This window comes from Bombina bombina, chromosome 6, assembly GCF_027579735.1.
Source record: "Bombina bombina isolate aBomBom1 chromosome 6, aBomBom1.pri, whole genome shotgun sequence".
Classification (NCBI taxonomy): domain Eukaryota; kingdom Metazoa; phylum Chordata; class Amphibia; order Anura; family Bombinatoridae; genus Bombina; species Bombina bombina.
Window position 1 is genome coordinate 284709092 of NC_069504.1, and position 17812 is coordinate 284726903.

Consider the following 17812-nt stretch of genomic DNA (forward strand, 5'->3'; position numbering starts at 1 on the left):
TTTTTTGTAATTTAGTGTTTATTTTTGTAATTTAGTGTTGGTTTGTTTTTGTAATTTAGTTTAGTTGATTTAATTGTAGGTAATTGTAGGTAGTTTATTTAATTAATTTATTGATAGTGTAGTGTTAGGTTTAATTGTAACTTAGGTTAGGATTTATTTTACAGGTAATTTTTAATTATTTTAACTAGGTAGCTATTAAATAGTTAATAACTATTTAATAGCTATTGTAACTAGTTAAAATAAATACAAAGTTGCCTGTAAAATAAATATAAATCCTAAAATAGCTACAATATAATTATTCGTTATATTGTAGCTATATTAGGGTTTATTTTACAGGTAATTATTTAGATTTAAAAAGGATTAATTTATTTAATAAGAAATAATTTATTTCGTTAGATTTAATTATATTTAACTTAGGGGGTGTTAGGGTTAGGGTTAGACTTAGCTTTAGGGGTTAATACATTTATTATAGTAGCAGTGAGGTCCGGCCGGCAGATTAGGGGTTAATACTTAAAGTTAGGTGTCGCCGATGTTAGGGAGGGCAGATTAGGGGTTAATACTATTTATTATAGGGTTTGCGAGGCGGGAGTGAGGCGGTTCAGGGGTTAATACATTTATTATAGTGGCGGCGAGGTCCGGTCGGAAGATTTGGGGTTAATAAGTGTAGGTAAGATAGCAGCGACGTTGGGGGGCAGATTAGGGGTTAATAAATATAATGTAGGTGTCGGCGACGTTGGGGGCAGCAGATTAGGGGTTCATAGGGATAACTTAGGTTGCGGCGGTGTCCGGAGCGGCAGATTAGGGGTTAATAATATAATCCAGGTGTCAGCGATAGCGGGGGTGGCAGATTAGGGGTTAATAAGTATAAGGTTAGGGGTGTTTAGACTCGGGGTTCATGTTAGGGTGTTAGGTGCAGACTTAGAAACTGTTTCCCCATAGGAAACAATTGGGCTGCGTTAGGAGCTGAACGCTGCTTTTTTGCAGGTGTTAGGTTTTTTTTTCAGCTCAAACTGCCCCATTGTTTCCTATGGGGGAATCGTGCACGAGCACATTTTTCAAGCTGGCCGCTACCGTAAGCAACGCTGGTATTGAGAGTTGAAGTGGCGGTAAATATGCCTGTACGCTCCCTTTTTGGAGCCTAACGCAGCCCTTCAGAGAACTCTAAATACCAGCATTATTTAAAAGGTGCGGGGGAAAAAAAAACACGCGTAGCTAACGCACCCCTTTGGCCGCAAAACTCTAAATCTAGGTGTTACTGTTTAAATATTTTTACATTTATTTATTTTGCATGCAGACTTTTTTTTGTAGCAATATAGCGGTTGATCAAAATACTTAAGAAATACTTATCAAAGAATTTATCTACAAAAATCTCCATAGACTCTACTCACATTTTTTAAAACCATTAGATAAACTTTTCTTAAGAAATGTGACATTGTCTTTCCAATAGTGTTTAAATGCTGGAACGTACTATGAATATGTAAAGAAAATGTGTTTATGCCCCTTTAAGGTAATAATATTAACTGACAAAAGAATGTATTCTGTATTTTAATCCCAATTTATTTAGTACTTAGCTCGCTGAGCTGAGATTTGGAAACTTACGTTTTATTGTGACCTTTTGTGTTTGCGTACTTGAAGGTTTAAATAGTTCAAATTAATTTTGCAAATATGATGCACACTTTGGATTTCTTTCAAAATTGAATAGAGCAAATTAAATCCACCTCTTCCTTCGTCAAAGGACATGACTGTTTCAGTGATAATGATTTTACATAGAACATTCCCAGAAATAACTCAGGCGTTTCCAACAAATAGAAATGAAAAATGTAAGGAAAGTGACAGTACCTAAATAGAAAAGCCAGCAAAAGCAAGGAAATGGGTATTCCCTTTATTCACAAACACCATCTGTCTACCTGCCCAATAAAAATGGATGTACTCAGAGGGATTGGGCAATAGAGTCAATGTTTTGATCGATTAGGATATTTTTATCAAGTCTGTGACTGAGGTTCATTAAACTTGCCAGGCAGTGAGATGTGTATATTACTGATACACGTAACAGTTTACCATACCTGACAAATCCTCTAAGGGCCCAATTATCTAAAGCTGTCTGGGCTTGAGAGATTTTCTAAAAATCTCACCAGTACTTTGTCCCTGTTCTAATTCTCTTAAGGCAGTGTTTACCTTGAGAACAGTGTGTTTTGCAATGGGTTTTTTACTGCTTTTAAGTTTTAAAGTGAAAGTAAATTTTCATATAACTAAAGAACGCTATGGATTCTAGTAACAATATACATTATAGTCGCTGACTTTATTTTATTCTCATAATGTTCCTATATTCAAGAATTTTATATTGTTATTGCGTAAATTGTGCTATCTTCCTCCGCCCCCTGCTAGCTTCCTGTTTTAGTAGTGTCATACATAAGAGAGGTCCCACCTGCTCTATACGTCCTTTTTCCATGAGCGTTCTCTTGTGCCCAATAGTTTGCGCATGCACGATAATACGCGTTCAGCTCCGATATTAAACATATTGTTACTTGGTCCGATATTTGTTACAATGAAGTGACGTGAGGATAATGTATTTCCTTTCAGAAATTATATGCGCATGCGACTATCATGAACATGCATCTGATCAAGGAGGATAGCCGCATGCGCATTGCTAAATGGGGGCATATAGAGAACGGGTTTAGACGCCCATGGGGGACCAATGGGATTACAATCTCTTTCCTTCGTCATCACTGCAGGGAATAAGTGCGGGCGGACGAACAGCAAGAAAATATTGTGGATTTCAAAGTAATAAAATAATGTTAGAAATGGAAAAAAACAATAAAAGCTGAATGAAAGTGATGATTTTTAGAATGGATTAATATAACTGTATATAGCGATATCAGTAACTTGACTTTCACTTTAATTATGTTAAGATAATGCATAAATTACAATAGGGCTCACAAAAAATGGTAATTTAAAAATCATTAAAAATTAATAAATTAAAGATATAAATTCAAACACACTGTAAAAAATTATTATTTAATTGCATTCAAAGCATAATGAAATTCTTCTGCAAAAATCACATTTTATAGAAAAATGTAAAATCATATTGACATTACGCAGGAGGAAAACTATTTAAAGGGACAGTCTACAATATAATTATTTATTGTTTAAAAAGATAGATAATCCCTTTATTACCCAATCCCCAGTTTTGCATAATCAACACAGTTATATTAATATACATAATAAATAATCCCAGCAAATGAGACTTTGAAAACAAATTATTTATTTTGATATAATTGTAATGTTTTCAAGGCAATGCATAATGTATCAGTCTCAGGAGAGATACAAAGATCCGCTTGCTCACATCCACACAAACCCCATCCACCAAACACATCCGTACCACATACAGGATGAATAACCTATATCCAAAAAGAAAAACAATTGTATAGAAAAAGTATTAGAAAAAGTAATATAATTCCCACCCCTAGGCGTCCCCAGGGAGTGAGAAAGGACAGTATCACCTGAATCACTTAATGATCAAAACAATTTTTGTATTGGTGTTGCAACAATAATTGTAATATAAGTCCTCTGTATAGTCCAGAAATAAGAAACAGGAATAAAATTATTTGTATCCAAGGTAAATTACAGTTGCGATATTATGTCAAGCAATATTCTCCTCTGTATGTTTCCCCATATGAAGTACCCGGTTCTCCTCTGAAAGCTCAATAGACTTAATGGCAGTCCATACAACTTTAATATAGCAATGTATGTGCAAACCGGTCTTACTCCGGGATAACAGAAAATTATGTATCAGTCTTAAGGACAAACTGAAGACTTGAAAAAACTCAAAAAGTGTAATCTGTTTGCCACACTGTGTAGTGAATCTCACAATGTCCTATCGTATTGAATTGCTGCAAATGAAGGACAGACTGAAGACTTGAAAAAACTTAAAAGGTATAAGCTGTTTGCCACACTGTGTAGTGAATCTCACAATATCCTATTGTATTGAGTGGCTGTAAAAGCAGTGCTTGGCGAGGTATGCCGCTAATCAAACTTCACACTCTCTATTGAACCTTCACTCACGGAATATTGCTAAAACCCAGCATATGAGGTTCCCACAGGTTATTGCTTATAGTCGACTTGATGTTACAGCCATCAGTTACAGAATGCCGTAAGTGTTGAAATTACTCTTTCCAATATGAGCAGAAGCAGACAAACAGGTGTGGTGTTTCCTTACTCAGCCGACGCCGGTATAGCCAATATTACCGTGAGACTCGTCACCGGAGAAATCTTCAGTGTGGAAATGGACGGCATCCCATCTCGCTACCTTTTCCTTAAGCACGCTTCATGTAAACGGCAAACAGAGTGGGTTCAGCACAGCAGGTAAGATTCGGTGATAGCGTCCTTACTGGTTCCGACGCGCGTTTCGGGGACCCCGCCCCTTTGTCAAGGAATATCCAGGTGCTAGAAAGGGTATAACATTTAAACCATACAAATAGGGGAACAGTTTGGGTGTGTGCACTGTCCATATAGGAAAATAGACAAAGACTTTAAAAGTTTCTTAAAAAAAGTATCTTATAAACAGCTGCTGCAAAAAATAGACTGTTGTAAATATGTAAAGAAGTGGCGGTGTTCCCCCAACACCCCCCACAATTCAAAACTCAAGGGAAGCACTCACAGTCATCTGTAGATCAAATGTGCTCTCTGGCTCCTTGGCAAGGTGTTTCCTTAGTTTCAGATGCTGTATCCAATGTGCTAGGGACATCAACCCTATTTTGTCACCTCCGGCTACTTGTTGTTCAGGTATCCATTTCCTCTATCTGGACAAGTAATGCTTTCTCTCGTTTGTAGTGCCTTCGGTTCCACAAAAGTCCCTTGGAAAGAAACAGTATATTGCTGCATGCTAGTGGCTAACCTCTCGCAGTGAAAATCCTTTACCTGTGCTCACTGTATGGCCTGTTTGTGAATAGACTTCAAAAAATGTGTAACAGGAGCACCAGGTATAGTGATAAAATAATAAACTTTATTGAAATACAAAGGGTATCATAAACCCCGGGTAAGAACACACACAAAAAAATATATAAACCATCAAACAGATGAAAAAAAGGCTGACCGGTTTCGGCTACTGCCTTACTCCTAGCCTGCTTAAAACTGCTTAACAGTTCACAACTTTAAAAACCATCATCTGTGTTTCTATTGGTTTAGGGACTCACACCCTTTTTCTTCCAGCTTCATTCAATTAGACACTCATTTAGTTACACCAGTGTATCTACGGTTCACAATTTCAACTTATACAGGCCTAGATTTAGAGTTGGGCAGTAGCCGTCAAAACCAGCGTTAGAGGCTCCTAACGATGGTTTTTACCGCCCTCTGGTATTTGGAGCCAGTCATTAAAGGGTCTAACGCTCACTTTCCAGCCGCAACTTTTCCATACCGCAGATCCCCTTACGTCAATTGCGTATCCTATCTTTTCAATGGGATCTTTCTAACGCCGGTATTTAGAGTCATGTCTGAAGTGAGCGTTAGAAATCTAACGACAAAACTCCAGCCGCAGGAAAAAAACAGTAGTTAAGAGCTTTCTGGGCTAACGCCGGTTTATAAATCTCTTAACTACTGTGATCTAAAGTACACTAACACCCATAAACTACCTATGTACCCCTAAACCGAGGTCCCCCCACATCGCCGCCACTCTATTAAAATTTTTTAACCCCTAATCTGCCGACCGCACACCGCTGCCACCTACATTATCCCTATGAACCCCTAATCTGCTGCCCCTAACACTGCCGACCCCTATATTATATTTATTAACCCCTAATCTGCCGCCCCCGCTATCGCTGACCCCTGCATATTATTATTAACCCCTAATCTGCCGCTCCGTACACCGCTGCCACCTACATTATAGCTATGTACCCCTAATCTGCTGCGCCTAACACCGCCGACCCCTATATTATATTTATTAACCCTTAATCTGCCCCCCTTAACGTCGCCTCCACCTGCCTACACTTATTAACCCCTAATCTGCCGAGCGGACCGCACCGCTACTATAATAAAGTTATTAACCCCTGATCCGCCTCACTCCCGCCTCAATAACCCTATAATAAATAGTATTAACCCCAAATCTGCCCTCCCTAGCATCGCCGACACCTAACTTCAAGTATTAACCCCTAATCTGCCGATCGGAGCTCACGCTACTCTAATACATTTTTTAACCCCTAAAGCTAATTCTAACCCTAACACCCCCCTAAATTAAATATAATTTTATTCTAACGAAATAAATTAACTCTTATTAAATAAATTATTCCTATTTAAATCTAAATACTTACCTGTAAAATAAACCCTAATATAGCTACAATATAAATAATAATTATATTGTAGCTATTTTAGGATTAATATTTATTTTACAGGCAACTTTGTATTTATTTTAACCAGGTACAATAGCTATTAAATAGTTAAGAACTATTTAATAGTTACCTAGTTAAAATAATTATAAAATTACCTGTAAAATAAATCCTAACCTAAGTTACAATTAAACCTAACACTACACTATCAATAAATTAATTAAATAAAATACCTACAAATAACTACAATTAAATAAACTAACTAAAGTACAAAAAATAAAAAAGAACTAAGTTACAAAAAATAAAAAAATATTTACAAACATTAGAAAAATATTACAACAATTTTAAACTAATTACACCTACTCTAAGCCCCCTAATAAAATAACAAAGCCCCCCAAAATAAAAAAATGCCCTACCCTATTCTAAATTAAAAAAGTTCAAAGCTCTTTTACCTTACCAGCCCTGAACAGGGACCTTGCGGGGCATGCCCCAAATAATTCAGCTCTTTTGCCTGTAAAAAAAACACATACAATACCCCCCCCAACATTACAACGCACCACCCACATACCCCTAATCTAACCCAAACCCCCCTTAAATAAACCTAACACTAAGCCCCTGAAGATCTTCCTACCTTATCTTCACCATGCCAGGTTCACCGATCCGTCCTCGGAAGTCTTGATCCAAGCCTCAGAAGTGTTGATCCAAGCCCAAGCGGGGGGCTGAAGAGTGACGTCCATCCTCGGGCTGAAGTCTGGATCCAAGCGGCGGCTGAAGAAATCCATCATCGGGCTGAAGTCGGAAGTCCATCATCGGGATGAAGTCTTCTATCAAGCAGCATCTTCAATCTTCTTTCTTCCGGAGCAGAGCGGAGCCATCTTCTTCCCAGCCGACGCGGATCCATCCTCTTCTAACGACGCCTACTAGCCAAATGACGGTTCCTTTAAATGACGTCATCCAAGATGGCGTCCGTCGAATTCTGATTGGCTGATAGGATTCTATCAGTCAATCGGAATTAAGGTAGGAAAATTCTGATTGGCTGATGGAATCAGCCAATCAGATTCAAGTTCAATCCGATTGGCTGATCCAATCAGCCAATCAGATTGAGCTCGCATTCTATTGGCTGTTCCGATCAGCCAATAGAATGCGAGCTCAATCTGATTGGCTGATTCCAGACAGAAATTACTCTTTAGGAAGGAAGCCCAGTGGATTTGTCTTTGACTACAACATTGAGTAGCGTATGATCAATCATACTCATTTATCACATTTGGTAGCAATCACTGAATGAGGGTTCATTGTCTAATAAGGCTTATTGATATAGATGATAACATGAGTTTCATTTTTAAGCTTTAAAATGATTCGCAACAAAGTGTAGCGTAGGTTGCAACATATTCGCAAGAGGGAATTGCTTCTGGGTAGCTTCTTGTATGTACAATTGGATCGAGATACTTTTCATATTTCTTTTTCATTGGAACACTATCTAGGCCCCTTGAATCACAGATGTGCAGAGATGTATGCTTTTCCATGAAGCCAATGTTTTTCACATCATAACTTTTCTCATCTTTAAGGAGTAGCGCCCTACAGATATATTCACAAAATCATTTTATACTAGCCTGGCTTTCTCATTCGGGACTCCTATGATATTAATCTGCATACATAAGGAGGCATATACATATACATATTATAGCGCTCAATGGCTATAGAAAGATATAGGATACATTGTGGGGAGCGTGCAAGTTAAAAAATTTCTTTCATAGATTACAATAGTTTTCATTTCCTTTTGTTTTAAATAGAGCACGCTCTGTCAGGATTATAACAATTTTTTGCTACATTTGCGATTTTTTGTTTTCATCCGAGTGTTATTGGTACTATTCGTGAGGCTTATTCATATCCGGTGTCCACGTCAGTATGAATATATGCAGCATATATGTTGTGATGTATGGAGGGTGTGTTTGGGCTATCCAATAGATTTGTAGTTTCACAAGTTTAAATGTTACACCCTTTCTAGCACCTGGATATTCCTTGACAAAGGGGCGGAGTCCCCGAAACACGCGTCGGAACCAGTAAGGACGCTATCACCGAATCTTACCTGCTGTGCTGAACCCACTCTGTTTGCCGTTTACATGAAGCGTGCTTAAGGAAAAGGTAGCGAGATGGGATGCCGTCCATTTCCACACTGAAGATTTCTCCGGTGACGAGTCTCACAGTAATATTGGCTATACCGGCGTCGGCTGAGTAAGGTAACACCACACCTGTTTGTCTGCTTCTGCTCATATTGGAAAGAGTAATTTTGACACTTACGGCATTCTGTAACTGATGGCTGTAACATCAAGTCGACTATAAGCAATAACCTGTGGGAACCTCATATGCTGGGTTTTAGCAATATTCCGTGAGTGAAGGTTCAATAGAGAGTGTGAAGTTTGATTAGCGGCATACCTCGCCAAGCACTGCTTTTACAGCCACTCAATACAATAGGATATTGTGAGATTCACTACACAGTGTGGCAAACAGCTTATACCTTTTAAGTTTTTTCAAGTCTTCAGTCTGTCCTTCATTTGCAGCAATTCAATACAATAGGACATTGTGAGAATCACTACACAGTGTGGCAAACAGATTACACTTTTTGAGTTTTTTCAAGTCTTCAGTTTGTCCTTAAGACTGATACATAATTTTCTGTTATCCCGGAGTAAGACCGGTTTGCACATACATTGCTATATTAAAGTTGTATGGACTGCCATTAAGTCTATTGAGCTTTCAGAGGAGAACCGGGTACTTCATATGGGGAAACATACAGAGGAGAATGTTGCTTGACATAATATCGCAACTGTAATTTACCTTGGATACAAATAATTTTATTCCTGTTTCTTATTTCTGGACTATACAGAGGACTTATATTACAATTATTGTTGCAACACCAATACAAAAATTGTTTTGATCATTAAGTGATTCAGGTGATACTGTCCTTTCTCACTCCCTGGGGACGCCTAGGGGTGGGAATTATATTACTTTTTCTAATACTTTTTCTATACAATTGTTTTTCTTTTTGGATATAGGTTATTCATCCTGTATGTGGTACGGATGTGTTTGGTGGATGGGGTTTGTGTGGATGTGAACAAGCGGATCTTTGTATCTCTCCTGAGACTGATACATTATGCATTGCCTTGAAAACATTACAATTATATCAAAATAAATAATTTGTTTTCAAAGTCTCATTGGCTGGGATTATTTATTATGTATTATTATTGAGTTGAGGACCGACTCTATCCCGTGCCTGAGCATTTATCATATTTGGAGGTGCGGTCACTTTATATTTAATTTATATTAATATACGTTTTTCCTCTGTGATTACCTTGTATCTAAGCCTCTTCTGACAGCCCCCGATCACATTACTTTTTATTTATAATCTATTGACTTGCATTTAGTACTGTGTTGTGCTAACTCTTAAATAACTCCTCGGTGTGAGCTCAATGTTATCTATATGGGCCATATGAGCTAGCAGTCTCCTGTTGTGAAAAGCAAATAAAAAAGCATGTGATAAGAAGCTGTCTGTAGTGGCTTAAAAACTGACAGAAATTTAGAGGTTGAAATGTTATAAAGTATATTAATATAACAATGTTGGTTGTGCAAAGCTGGGGAATGGGTAGTAAAGGCATTATCTATCTTTTTTAACAACTGACAGAAATTTAGAGGTTGAAATGTTATAAAGTATATTAATATAACAATGTTGGGAGGAGGAAGAGGAGGAGACTGTGCATAGGCTGCACCTGTGCATTAGTGCACCTGAGCACCTGTACAGACATCACTCCCCTGCAGTTACACCTTGGCGGTTTGTAGCGCTTGGATCCTTCATGTTAGAAGGAAATTCTGCAGCTGGTTAAAGCCAACACACCAGCTACCCTCCACAGCGTAAACTGATATCATACGCTTAAGATAAAAGACCTTTCTCTGGAGAGACTAATAACCCATTTGAGCATTTTACTGGGTAAACTTACCATAATGAAAGAATAATACCCTGGCTAGCAGCACAAGTGAAGCGCTGACTTTTTTTCTTGATGGAGGAAATGCCGGGCTAACCAGACTTAGCAATCCGCAGCATAACAGCACCAAGAAGCAGCCTGCCTTGAATTATTCCCCCTTGCTAAACTGAAGCGCGGACCCTCACAGCAACTTACCGGCACCTGACCTGCCTCGGGGGCAATCAAGCCTGCTCCCACCCACCGGTGCTGCGTGTGGTGAGCGGATGGATCATTGAGCTCAGCGCTGAGGATAGTGAACCTGGTTTCATTTCCTCCTCTCCTCCCCCGGAACTGCGCGGAGGGATTCGGAGACGGAGGCACTCAGCATACCGGGACCTGCTGAGACCAGCTGGAAGGACACCCCGCTAAGCCCGGTAAGCGGTTAAAGATTGCAAAGAGTTTGAAAGGTTGGGATTCAGAACAAACTTTCTTTTTTGCTCCATACCCAACTTCAACTTGAAGCACAAGGAACATATTGGGGTAAGGGGGAATAATCTGTGTCTTTTTACCTGATCCATACTTGGCAAAACTCTGCTCTCTGGCTTATGCTAAAGTTGAAATATTGAAGGCATTTAACTGAAATTGACTTTTCTATCCTACAAGTTTTGCTGCTTAAAAAAAAAAGAAAAAAAAAAAAAAACCTGCTTAAGAAGTTAAAATCAAGCTACTTTGAGAACAACTTCCCCTTTAATGAATAAAAGGCATAGCAAGGAAGTAAAATTATCTACAAAAACTATAAGAACTCTTTTATATCTTTGCCTTGATAACGGACTAAAGTATGCTTAAAAGCTAGATTCATATGTAACTGGCTTAAGAACTACCTTTTGTATTTATTAATCTCAGTAAGAACTGCAGCAAGGCTTTTTGGCCTATAGGAACTTAGATTGTTTTTTAAATCAGGAACTGGGTATTACTTTAATATCTAAAAATTAAGTATCTGTGCAGCCTTTTTTTTCTATCTTTATAACATGATATATTTTCTACTTATTGGCAAACATAGAACCCATTCTTTCCAGTGAGTCTGTTAACCTCACTAAAAAGGGAATTTGTATTACTCTTTAGAAAAAATACCAGAATTTGTTACAACTTATAATAATTGTATAATTGAATGGCTTATCCCTGTTATTGTAGTCACTAAATTTCTTTACTAGATATTTAAAGGAAAAACTATAGAAGTGAGATTTATAGGGGTGATATATAATTTACAAATAGTCTGTATTTTAACTAATTGAGAGCCTAAAGGGCCAGAAATCTGTCACATTATAAACCATAGCACCTGTAAGAATACTGATACAATAGTTACTCAAAAAATTAAGATCTTGCTGCAGAGGCTGTAATATCTCTTAAAGAACAGATCTATATTAAGCATACAAAGTTGAAATTTAGTATTCCAAAATCGTATAAGCAATTAGAAAAGGCTTCTACATGAGATCTCTGCCTCTTTCTTTGGAGCTAGTGAACTGGCTGTGTTAATTAATAGCTCATGGTTTAATGAGAATCTTTCTTTTCTTTAGCACAGTAGTCTCTATTTACATTCCCTGCCAATTCTGGTCCAAACTCACATAAGAACATATTAATCACCCCTTTTCTTTTTTTATCCCCACACTCACTCCCAGCACTTTTTTTTTTTTTTTCACTCTCAGCACCTCTTTTTTTTTTCACTCTCAGCACCTCCTCTTCTTTTTTTTTTTTTTTCTCTCACACGCACACACATTGATTGAACCCTTTTGCTTTTCTCTCTCTTTCTGAGTATAAGGACAAATATATCACTTCCCCCACTTGCACTCCCAAGACTAATCCAGGTATGGCAGCAAAATCAAAGGAGCGCAGAACAAAAAACATAGAGAGCCCTGTAGCACCACACGACTCTATTGCTCAATCACAGAGCATAAGCTCCATAGAATCTCAAAACACACAATCTTTAGTCTCTAGTATCCTAGAGGCCATATCACCTAAATTTGATTCCCTAAAAAATGAAATAAAGCAGGACATCGCATCACTAGCAATAGAAGTGAAACAGTTCGCTGGTAGACTACAAGAAATAGAACAGAGAATTTCTGATCTTGAGGATAAGACAAATATTCAGACCCCAAAAATTGAGGGAAACCAAAAGTTAATAAATAAACTCCAAGCTAAAATAGATGATCTTGAGAATAGGGCAAGGAGGAATAATTTAAGAATTATAGGATACCCAGAATCTGTACAGCAAGAAGATTTAATGAAATTCATGACACTCACACTCCCTCAATTGCTGAACATTCCCCCACCACCTACGCCTTTTCTGATAGAGAGAGTTCACAGATTGGGGAGATCTCCAAATGTCTCTAAACCAAGACCAATTATCGCAAAATTTTTAAATTATCAGGATAAATTGCTGTTTATGCAATATTACAGAAAAAAGCAGCTCTTGGTCTATGAGGGCTCAAAGATATTGTTATTTCAAGATTTCTCTATGGAGATATCTTCTAAGAGAAAGGAGCTCTCCCCAGTCTGTGGAAAAATGCTAAAGGTCGGCTGGCAAGCCACAGTTATCTATCCTGCTAGGCTCAAGGTAACTGTAGAAGGTCAAACTTTTTTTTTTCAAACAGTAGCCGAGGCAGAGAAAAAATTAGCAGAGCATGGGTTTTAACCATCGCTTAGATAAATTTTTTCTATGTTTCTTTTTCTCCCATACCATCAATAAATTCTTGCATATCTACACCATGATATTAATAATAGATAAACTTTTTGTAATTCCAGAGCTGAGGGAGACCTTTATTTCTTTCCTTTTTTCTCCTTATTTATTTATTTATTTATTTTTTATTTTATTTTTTTATTTATTTATTTATTTTTTTTATTTTATTTTTTTGTTGTTGCATATCTGCTACTTACACCAATAAATATATACTAGATGGGTAAAAATCTTAGACTCACAACATGGAACATAGGGGGAATTACATCCCCTATTAAACGAAAAATGATTTTATCACACCTACAAAGGATTAATACATCAATAGCATTAATTCAAGAGACACATTTAAATCTAGAGGAATCCATGAAACTTAAATCGACATGGGTGTCAGAAGTAATTTGCGCTCCGACCTCCAATAGAAAAAACGGGGTAGCTATTTTACTAGGAAAAAAATTAGTATATGACAAACTACTCACAATAGTAGACTTAGAAAGCAGATATTTAATACTAAAATTGAAAATAGCAGGATCTATATATACAATATGCAACTTATATGCCCCCAACACAATTAAACCAGAATTCTGGGACTCCCTCCAATCTCAACTACTTCAAGTAGCAGAAGGTTATGTAATAGTTGCAGGTGATTTTAATATGGCACCCCGATGTCCCCTCGATAGACTGAGAAGAGGTACTGCGCAAAAAAAAACTAAAAAAGATAACTTGGAAGCAAAAATTTTTAACACTATCTTTCAAAATCTAGCCGTCAGAGATATCTGGCGGGTCCAAAACCCGGATTTAAAAAATTATACATGTTATTCAAAGGCATTTAAATCATTATCCAGAATTGATCTTATTCTAGTAAATGATAGCTTATATCAAAGAGGAGCCAGAGCTACCATTTCAGAAATTTGTATCTCAGATCACGCCCCTGTGATGCTAGATATCCTAGTAAATAATCTATCTACAAGAAGAGCGCGTTTTTTCTATCCAAAATATTTAAATAACGATCCGAAATTCAGTAATTGGCTAAAAAATAAACTAGAAGAATTTTTTCAGTTTAATATTGGATCAGTATCTAACTTCTCAGTTGTCTGGGAGACAGCGAAAGCGGTATTAAGGGGAGAAATCATCGCCTATATGGCGAGGGGCAAGCGTAATTCTCGATTAAAGGAAAAGCAACTAACAGCAGTAGTAAGTAATGCTTATAACAGATTTTTAAATTTTCAATCAGAAGAAAACTGGACTAGATATGCCAAATTGAAAAAAGAACGGGATTCCTTCTTAACAGCCTCAACAATTCGATCAGAACTAAAATATCAAGCGAACCTATATAAATATGGAAATAAATCAGGTAAGCTGCTATCTAAACTAGTAAAAAACTTTAAACAATCACCAACAATAGAATCAATACAGATCAAGGATAGTCATTTGAATGCCCCAGAAGACATATTGGAATCTTTTTACCAACATTATAAAATAATTTATTCATCTACACCTATGGATAAGTCGGCTAGGGATGTGTTCTGGAAAGACTTAAAGATCACGAAATTCAAATCTGAGTTCAGCCAGAAATTAAATGGGCCCATTTCTGAGCTCGAAGTCTCAAAAGCTATCCAATCATTAAAACTTGAGAAAGCTCCAGGTCCGGACGCAATGCCTAACGATTTTTATAAAATCATGGCACCTACCTTAATTCCCCACTTAACTAAACTCTTTAACCAATATTTCTCAGGCGAGGTCCAAATACCAAATACATTTTTAGAATCTAATACTATCTTTCTACTTAAACCTGGGAAAGATCCAGCGAACAGGGACTCATATAGACCAATAGCACTGTTAAACTCAGATTATAAGATATTCACATCAATTTTAGCAGCAAGATTACAAGAGGGGATAGCAGATGTCATTCATAAAGACCAAGTGGGCTTTATTCGCAACCGCAGTTCAGCAGCAAAAATTAGGCAATTACTTCTAATTATTGACTACTTTAAGAATGTCGAAGAGAGTACATTGAAAGAACAGTCTGATGCCGCAATATTAGCGGTAGACGCCGAAAAGGCATTTGATCGTGTTAATCATGAGTTCTTATTAGATGCCGTACAACGCTTTGGAATTGATAACAAATTTTATAAACTGGTGGAAAATATATGTTTATATTCATCCACGAGTCTAGTTATTAATGGGCATGTATCAGATACAATTAGAATGGAAAGAGGAACCCGTCAAGGATGTCCTCTTTCACCTCTATTATTCAACCTAGCAATTGAACCACTTGCACTGAAAGTTAGACATCAGATTGAGGGAATAAAAATTCATAAAAAAGAGGTGAAGGTCTCCCTATATGCCGATGACCTGCTACTATATATCTCAAACACATCGTCAAATATTCCCAAATTTAATAAAATAGTAGATTTATATGGTCGATGCTCAGGATATAAAATAAACAACACAAAGTCTGAACTATTGTGGCTGAGGAAAGCGAAAGATTCCTGCACAAAACATCCTTACAAACTAGTTACAAGTTCCTTTAGGTATCTAGGAATCATAATATCAGATAATCCTAAAGATTGGTACTCTCTAAATATATCTCCTATATTAAAACAAGCTCTGAGCTATATGAAGAATTGGCAACATCTGCCACTCTCCATCTCAGGGCGAATAGCTCTTTACAAAATGACTATCCTTCCTAAGATTCTCTATATCTTGCAGAACCTTCCTGTTCTGATTAAAATATATGATATAAAGAAATTTAATTCTACTCTTAGAAGTTTTATATGGTATTCAAAAAAACCTAGAATTTCACTTCAAAAACTAGCCTTCCCTAAACAATATGCCGGACTGGCACTCTCTGATCTGCATTCCTATAATCTTGTTTTTCTAGGTCGTATAGCTTCTGACTGGATAGCAGAAGCAGATTATTTCACAGACAATGATCTTGAGGCAAACATAATATTCCCTCTAATTCCACTATCTTTGCTGCACTTGTCTTATAACTCTATTCCTAAACAAGTAAAGAAGTTTAAAACAATCTCTATAATCATTAAGGCGTGGAAAAAGATTGGAGCAAAAGTTGGAATTAACACAGATATACCTAAACATCAAACCCTTATTGGTAATCCAGAATTCCAAGAAGGAACTTCTTCACCCATTCTGATGAAATGGAAGAGGCAGGGAATATACTATGCACGACAAGTGGTTAATTTTGAGACGGGGAACATTAAATCCTTTGAAGACTTAAAACAAGAATATAGCTTGGATAATCGTGACTTTTTTACATATCTGCAAGTTAGACAGTACGTAACGCAATTAATTCATAAGTTCCCGTGGAACTGGACATGGGGTAGGTTAGGGAATTGGCCAGTTCTGATTAAAGCCGGACTTACCTCTATCTCTCCATGGTACACATATATGATAGGGTTTAAGGGTGAAGAGTGCGTCAAACAAATAGCTCAAAAATGGACAAACCTCTTTATGATTAATATTGATCATAAGAAGCAGGTTTTACGTTCTATAGTCTTACTTTTTGAGACCACAATAGCTGAGACTTGGAGGGAGTCCCATGTGAAACTCATACACTTAACATACTATTCCCCAGATAAAGGTTATAAATGGCATAATACAAACTTTAATAGCTGCCCCAAATGTAGATTACCAGCGGCCGACATAATTCATGTATTATGGTCTTGCCCTAAACTGCAACAACTCTGGCTTAAAATAGAATTTTGGATAGAAAAAGTCTTAAAAATAACTCCTCTAAAGCTTACAGGCATAGATATAATTTTCTTGAAAGATAAGAGTCCAACTTTAAAAGAAGTAAGAATAATAAATCTAATCATTTTAGCAGCTAGAAATTTGTTATTTAAGGACTGGAAGCACAATATTATACCATCAATAACAGAGATTAAAAACTATCTTAGGAAACAATGTATAGTTGAACAACTAGCAACGAACTTGAATTCGGAGCAAGAGATAACTAGTTTTTTTCGAAAGTGGTCAAGATTTATTAGGATATTCCCCCCTAGCGAGATTGATACTCTAATCTATCCATTTCGGAATACCGAAATTGTGTTATTAGACATATGGTAACTTAACTTATCTTATCTGAACAACAAACAGCTCTTTTTTTTTTTTTTTTTTTTTTTTCCCCTTCCCTTCCCTCTCCCCCTCAGCTCTGGACATAATTTGATACATTCAAAAGTAAAAGGAGAAAAAGAGAAAAAGAAAAAGGAAAGCAAACAATCTAACACAAGAAATAGTTAAGTTAATCCATTCCAGGAATATTATCTCTCTGGTTTATTTTTGTTATTTTAAAAGGAAAATCCAGCAGACTTATATCTAGTCAGATTGAACTAAGTAGTAACTCATATCAACGGTTCAAGATTAGAATTTTTTTTTTTTTTGTCTTTCTTATTGATTTATCGAATTGATCTATTTGATATGAAATTAATATCTTATCATATGTTATCTTTTTAGAAGAATATTATGTTATGAACTCTTTGTTACTATGAAATCTAATGTTATCCCTGCTGATAATAAATAAAAGATGTAAAAAAAAAAAATATAACAATGTTGGTTGTGCAAAGCTGGGGAATGGGTAGTAAAGGCATTAACTCTCTTTTTTAACAATAACAATTTTAGTGTAGACTGTCCCTTGAAGACACACAGTAGAAATTGTAATGAAAATACACTCCTCCTGAAAAACATGATGTGAAATTCTTATTGTTGAGATGTTTATGAATATTAATAATTCATGATAACAATTATTATTAATTATCCATATTTAATTCCAATTAATAATAACTAAGTTCTGA